Source organism: Pelodiscus sinensis, chromosome 2, assembly GCF_049634645.1.
Source record: "Pelodiscus sinensis isolate JC-2024 chromosome 2, ASM4963464v1, whole genome shotgun sequence".
Lineage (NCBI taxonomy): Eukaryota > Metazoa > Chordata > Testudines > Trionychidae > Pelodiscus > Pelodiscus sinensis.
The window spans coordinates 182,302,757-182,310,158 of NC_134712.1; positions in this window are offsets into that span (position 1 = coordinate 182,302,757).

A 7,402-nucleotide genomic window follows, 5' to 3' on the forward strand; every position below is an offset into this window, starting at 1 on the left:
AGCACCTTAAAAGTCTAACAAATTTTATTATGGCATAAACTTTTGTGAGTTACAGCTTACTTTGTCCAATGCATGAAGTGAAAGATAAAGAAACAGACAATGATGCTACAGAGATGGAAGTGTTACATTAGAGTTGATTCAATCAGGGTGGATGTGGATAAGAAGGTGAGAATACCTAAAGTGGAAAATTACCTATTGTAATTAGAGAGACATTCCTAGTCTTATTGTAATATCAGACACATTCTGATATTCTGATGGTGTCAAATTTGTACATGAATTTCACATTGCAATCTGTTTTTGAAGGGTCTTTTTGTTGTTTTGTTTTTTAGGCATGAGAATAGCCACTTTCAAGACTGTAACTGTGGGTATGTCTACACTACCCCCCTAGTTCGAACTAGGGGGGGTAATGTAGTCATACGGAGTTACAAATGAAGCCCGGGATTTGAATTTCCCGGGCTTCATTTGCATAAAGCCGGCCGGCGCCATTTTTAAATGCCGGCTAGGTCGGACCCAGTGCCGTGCTGCAAGGGGGTGTGAAGCCAGATAAGCATCCCCCCTTATGTCCAGACCCCTGCACTCCAATCTCCCTCACTCCCCTCTCCCGTCAAGACCCCGCACCTACCAGTTTGCATCTGCACCCTCCCTCCTGACCAGACACCGACTCCCACCATGCTCCTGCATCCACCATTGCTCCTGCACCTTCCCTTGTTCCTTCTCCCTTCCCCCGGACAGAGACCCTACTTACAGCCTGTTTCTGCACCCTACCCCCCACCCAGACCTCACAACCTCTCCCCCTTCTGCATCCCACCTCCTGACCAGATCCTGCACTCCATCCCTATCCCACACACTGGCAACCCTATCCCACACACTGAACCCCTCATTTTTGTCCTCACCCCAGAGCCTAAGGGGTCCATAAAATCCAGTAACTCTAGAACCCCAGAAAAGTAAATCTGGCCAATGGGAAGCCCCAAATCTCGGTCCTCCCTGTCCTTTCCCTTGCTCCATGGGGCTGGAGTGCCAGAAGAGTGAGGTGTCTCAGTTGGGGGACACGTCAGTGAAGGTTGGGGGTTTTGGAGGATTTTTTTTACTTTTCACTTGTGTGGTCCCCAACTGATTTTTCTGTGGGTCAGTGGTCCCTGACCCCAAAAAAGTTTCCCCACACCTGCCATAAATGAAGAAAACATTGAAACCTTTTATTGTGGACATAAATTAATATTTTACTTTAGTTAAAATGAAGTTTGATAAACTAACATGAGAAAGTTAAAACATTTAATTTGTTTAATAATTTAAATTAAACCATTCTCCTCAGCTGCAGCACTAGCAAAATGGCTTGGGCATAATTATGTAATTAATGGTGAGTTTCCATTAGCAACTTGTGGTCCACAGAAAGGTTTACATTGAGCCAGATGGTTGATGGGCCAAAAAGTTTGAGAACCATTGCTGTAATCTTAGATTACCATTTCCCAATTAACATATTGCTGATACATCTTGTATTTTACAGAGACCAGTCAGTTTTTTAAAAAGGTCTTCAGAGGTAAAAAGTATCACCAATAAAATAGCTACAAGCCTCAGCACCACAGAACTTACAACACTGTCTCAAAAGGTAATTTAAATTCACACTGAACCTTATTTATATATGTGAGCATTTTAAGACTTGCATACTTAATTGCCAAGCTGAGCATCGAAATGGATGTAATGTCACAAATTTTGCATAGAGTTTTGTTTTTTGCATGTCCCACTAAAGCGCCTAGCGGTGGAAAACTGAGCCATTATCTGTAGTAGTAAAGTAAAGCAGTTTTTAAATCCAGCTAATCCACATGTCTGGAAAAGCTTCCTCTATATGCTAGACATGGGATTTGTATTCCTTAGTCATTTATACATTGCAAATAAACACGTGTACACATGGAACCCTTTTGGTAGGTATCTTTTGCTGTTTACTGTAGGACCTTTTCAGACTAGGGGATGGGGGAAGATCCCAAGTCAACATGTTCAAAGATGACACAGATGGTATAGAAAAAAATAGAACATTTCTCAAGGATGAGGAGAATTAATCCATCATGGTTCTTCTATCAGATGGCTGGCTATTTTCTGTTTTAAAAATTTGAGTGCATTTCCAGAATAGTAAGCAGAAGCTGCAAAATCCCACATCTGACTTCAACTGAGATGTGATGTAAATGCTCCTGCTTATACAAGTCCATTGGCAGAAGAAGAAGTTAGAATTTTTTAGCTACAGTAAAAATGACCCATCTAAGCTTAGAAATGGGGTATGGTGTAGGTAGCTTCCCAGAGTCAGGTTCTACATGTCTCTTTTCCAAACACTTTGATCCAAAACATTCTGGCATTAATGACAAGTACATCAGTTCTACCAGGTACAATATGGAGTAAGCTAGATGCTACTGTAATTGCAGAAGTAACAACTTCTCCTATTTCCCCTACAATTTACATTTGCCAAGCAAACGTGGCTTGTACATTTTGAATGCTGGACACAAGCTACAATATTTTTCCTTCTCTCAGCATATGTTTTCATATTTTGATGTGATGAAAAGCTGAGCTAGAGATTTAATACAACTGCCAGTGAACCTGTTCTCTCAAGTGCAAAACACTGGTGGTGGAAAAACTGTGAGGCATTCTGCCCTCAGTCATGCAGTTTCTATACAATAGCATCAGAGGTGGTAGATGGATTTACAGCTTCTCTTTTTTGGGAGGTCCTCAAATGCTAGGCCAACCTGATAGGGAGCTGGGCTAAGAAAGAATGAATTACCTCTGACAGATGTGCCAATTAATTGCAGCTTTCTAAAATTGTTCATTTCCCAACACCCATTTAGTGAAGGCCATGAAGCAACCCTCACAAATATGTGTATTTCCTGCACCAGATTCAGGCTCTGTCTACACTATGAACTAGGGGTGTGATTCCCTTCCTCATGCTGGCATCAGCTCTGCTTGACCTGGTGCAAATATAAATAGCAGCGTAGTGGTGTAGCATGGGATAGCGGCAGAGGACATATAGCTTAACTGTGCAGAGTGCAAACCTACCTGAAACCAGTGGCTCTTTACAGCTTAGCTGTGTCTCTGCTGCCACTACCCACGCTACTACAGCTACACTGCTGTGTATACCCACCTTAACTTGATGGGAGCCTGTGTGTGTACATGTATGTGGGCAGGGGAACTGACACCCCTAGCTTTCAGTGTAGACATAACCCACGACTCTTAAACCCATGTCTAATGCAGTCTTTAAAATACCTTGTGTCCAAAATGTAAGTTATATTCCTTGCCGCACAGGTCACCAGAGCCGACTCTTGTCTTAGCCACTTTAGTGAAGCTTTGGTCTCGTATCAAATAGGGTTCATAACATTCAGTGATTGTAACCACTGTTAAAGTTGGAACCGGAATACTGTTGGAAGAATAACATGCACGTTGCTCAGTAGGGATAATGTATGTCATTTTGCCCTGCAGAAGGGATGCAGCACATGTCATTAGATATGCATGATGAATTTGATTTTCCTTTGGCCCAGTTTATCAGTCATTTGGAATTAAGTCAGCTCCATCCTTGAACTATTCAGATGGAATGTTTTGTGCTCTGATGTGTTTTTGGCTCATTACACAACCAAAACATGAAACCACATGGACACAGTTGGGTCCAAAATAACCATGTGTACTAACTATACACTTAACATGCAAGGCCTGCTTACAAACAAACATACTGCTTCCGCTGGTTTCTGGGGGCTTCTAAATCAGAGTGCACTGAATGCCACTAGAGAGCTGGCAATATTTTAAAGAGATACTACTTGGTCTTTGTGTAACACACCCACCTCCTGGTTGTGGTGTTCGGTCCCATCTAGTGGCACCCTGAGACCACTCAGGAAGAGATGAATGAGTCTGCTCTACAGTTCCTGTTCCTGCATTTTGCTCCAGAGGCCCCAGGTTTGATCCTGCCTGATGACCAGGGTCTGTCAGTGTTACACCTGCACTCTCCAAAATCCCTTCTCCCATCTATCTTACCGAAGACAGTGGCGCAACAAAGGCTAGCTAACAGCCTTCCCTCAGCCCTTCCAATTTAGAAGATAAGACTACTTACTAGTTGGTGCTGCTCCCATAGCTTGACAGCTCCCGTGAGCAAGGTGATTAGTGCTGGCAAAAGCCTAAACATGAGTCTGAAGCCTACATAGAAATAGGAAAGACTTGGCTTTAATTACTATGGCTCGGGACCAGCTGGAGCTGTCATGTGGCTCTTATCTTCAGACTTAACCATGTAGAAAATAGCTCACGCTTCAGGGATTAGGGAGCCTAAGGATTTGAACAGACAATGGAGAGCATCCCACATAAGCAATACTTGATTAGAGTTGGGTGTTTTTTTAAACCATCTCTCATCTGTCTCCTTCCCAGCTCCAGCCTTCCAACCGTACACAGGCTGCATTCAGAACAATGTCACTAGACAGAATGGGTGCACCAAACCCACTTTTGTTCTTCTTAGTCCTGACATCATGCACGCAGCCCAAACTAGCACAATTCAAGCTGTCCTGTAAAGTAGATTTTGAAGGTTAATGATCCTAAATCATTCCAAGTACCTATGGTCTGCTTGTCTCTTAGCTTTGACTGACAACAGTGAAATTAATTAATTTAAGCAGACTGGAATTATACTGGAAAAAAACAGCTGGAATTTTGGTAGTTTGTGTTCAGTGGTTGTCCAGTCGGGGCTGACCTAACAACTTGAAAGGCCTTAAGGGTTGAGTCAAGCAATGAACTAGGCACTTGTTCTGGAGCTGCTACCACACAGATAGAGTCACCACGTAAATTGCCAGATTTGCAACTGTCATGATCATGAGCGTTAGCCAGCAGCCTGGGGACTAAGGGGTTAACTATGTCCCTTACCTAGCCAGGTGGAGTGGCCAATAGGAATGTACATAGGGATTTCAAACTGGGACAAAGGAATTTTTGGTTTTCCCTCCTTTGTTCGAGAGAGTTCCCTCCAGCTTCTGAGGGAGACAAACATGTCTCTCTCTCTAAGGAACAATTCTTCAATTTCTGTAAGTAGGGTAAAGTTTAGATAAATCTGTTTTATTGTTTTATGGGTTGGGTGTGAGATCTGATGTTTGTGCACTTTTAAGCAATGTTTGGCTTTTCTTTGTAACTAAGTTCTAGGCCCATGGAGTTTCTATAGAAGTATATTATTTTGTTACTTTTCCATCTAATCGTTATGCTTGCAACAGGAATAGTGTGGTGATAATAAAAGTTTTCTTTTTTCCTTTTAGTAACCTGGTATTGGTTAATGGTTGTGTCCTGCTTTGTACTTTAGGGGTGAGATTTTCCCAAATGGTCTCTCCCCTGGTTTCTTTATTAATTTGGGTGGTGGCAGCAGAGATTCTAGCCCCAAAATCTAGGGTTTTAAGATTTTGGGGGGGGGGGGAAGTTTTATGCTAAAGCCAGTTAGATAAGGTTTTGGGGTACACTTGCTGGCCCCCAATTCTGCATTTATCATGCCAGAGTGGGGAAGGAGCCATGACAGCAATGGATGTAGGACTCAAAAGAGAGGCAAGGCCTCATGGGGTCATGTGTACTCAACCTACCCTGTGACCAGGTGGAAGTTAAAGAACCAATATTACTTCATGAACATTTTAGGGATCACTTGTAGTCCAGCTAACTCTTCATCTTGAGAGAGTGAGTTTTAGGGTAGGATTTTCAGAAGTGCTTGGCATTGGTTTAGCTCAGCCCCCAAAGACAATGGTAAAAGTCCCTATTGATTACAGTGGGAAAAGCCTTAGGCCAAGAATGAATGCCTTTCAAAATATCACTCCTACTTTCTACAGCCTTGTATGCCCTACTAATGACCAGAAACCTGCTATCACCTTTATCTAAAACCCATTTATGCACAGGGCTTTTCTACAGTACCTGCCAGATTGACAGGCAGTGAGCAATCCAGCAGGAGTCAATTTATCATGTCTAGTCTGATATAGACACAATAAATTGACCACTGAGCGCTCTCCCTTGACTCTGGTACTCCAGTGGAACAAGAAGCACAGGCAGAGTTGATGGAAGAGCACCAGCTGTCGACTTACCACAGTGAAGAAACCATGGTAAGTAGATCTAAGTATTTCAACTTCAGCTACCTTATATATGGAGCTGAAGTTGCATAACTTAGACCAATGGCCCTCAATAGTGTAAACCAAGCCACAGATTATAAGGGTCAGAAGGGACCATTTCAATAGCCACAGAACTTCCCTGATATTAATTCCTTTTTTAACTAGACCATATCTATAGCAACTCAATCTTTTATTCAGCAGCAATGCACCTAGAGAATGAGACATTAAATAAACCATGTCTCTTAAAATAGCCAGCTGTAAATCCACAAGCATGGGTTACTAAGAGAGACACCTGGTGGCAACAAGCTTTGAGCTTACATGGGAAACCCCCAGTACTTTTCTCTGGCTTCCTAGACCAATGCAGGATGGGAGAAAGGAAAGCCTTGCCATTTTCAGCAGTAACTATACAAGAGGATTAAGGAGTTTTGTTACTGAGTTTTTCCCCAGTCCAGGCACAACAGGGTGAGCTGTAGAGAAAAGAAACTTTTGAAAATGTAACCTGCAACTGTAGTTAGACTGGTAAAAAAAAAAAAATCAATTTACATTATTTTCAACAAAAAAAATTGGGGTTGCAAGCAAATGAAGTTTTGTGCAAAATGTATCAGTGCTTTTAAAAAAATAATTTCTTGTGGAGAAAAAAAATGAATGCTTGAAAACTCAAATATGTTGGTTGAAAACCAAAAAGTTTCGTTTTAGATGTGCTGCTGCAATGCCTCATGGGAGTTGTAGTGTAGTTGCCTACTGTCCTCTCTCTCCACCATGGCCGGGGACTTCCAGGATACACTGCCTCCCCTCATCAAAATGTTATCTAACCAAAGAGAAGGAAGGGAGCAGGAGTATGAAACATCTGAACTGCACCTCCCATGAGGAACTGCCATGGCATTTCTAAACTACTATTTTGGTTTTCTGGATGAAATATTTCACTTTTCGTCTTTTTTGTCTGAAGAATCTAACCTGCTATGGAGAGAACATGCTTTTAAAATTATACATAGCCGAATGTTCTGTTTGGATGAACTGATCCTGCATGCTTGCTAGACAATGAAGTGCCTTCCCTGCACCCTATCTCTCAAACAAAAAAGGATTTAGCCCTCAGGAAGGAGGGCAATTAAATCGATATTTATTTCAATGTCAAAAAGAAAACAGTTTGTAAAAGTTATGTATGAAATATGAATGCACATGCGACTTAGCCCCTCTTGTTTATATTAAGACTATTTCCACTCGCATGTGTAGTGTGGCAGATGCACTCAGTCTCACTGCACCATTCTTGCATAAGGATGTGCAAAACAACACTCAAACTAGAAAGCAATGCTGCCAGAGGCTCTTTG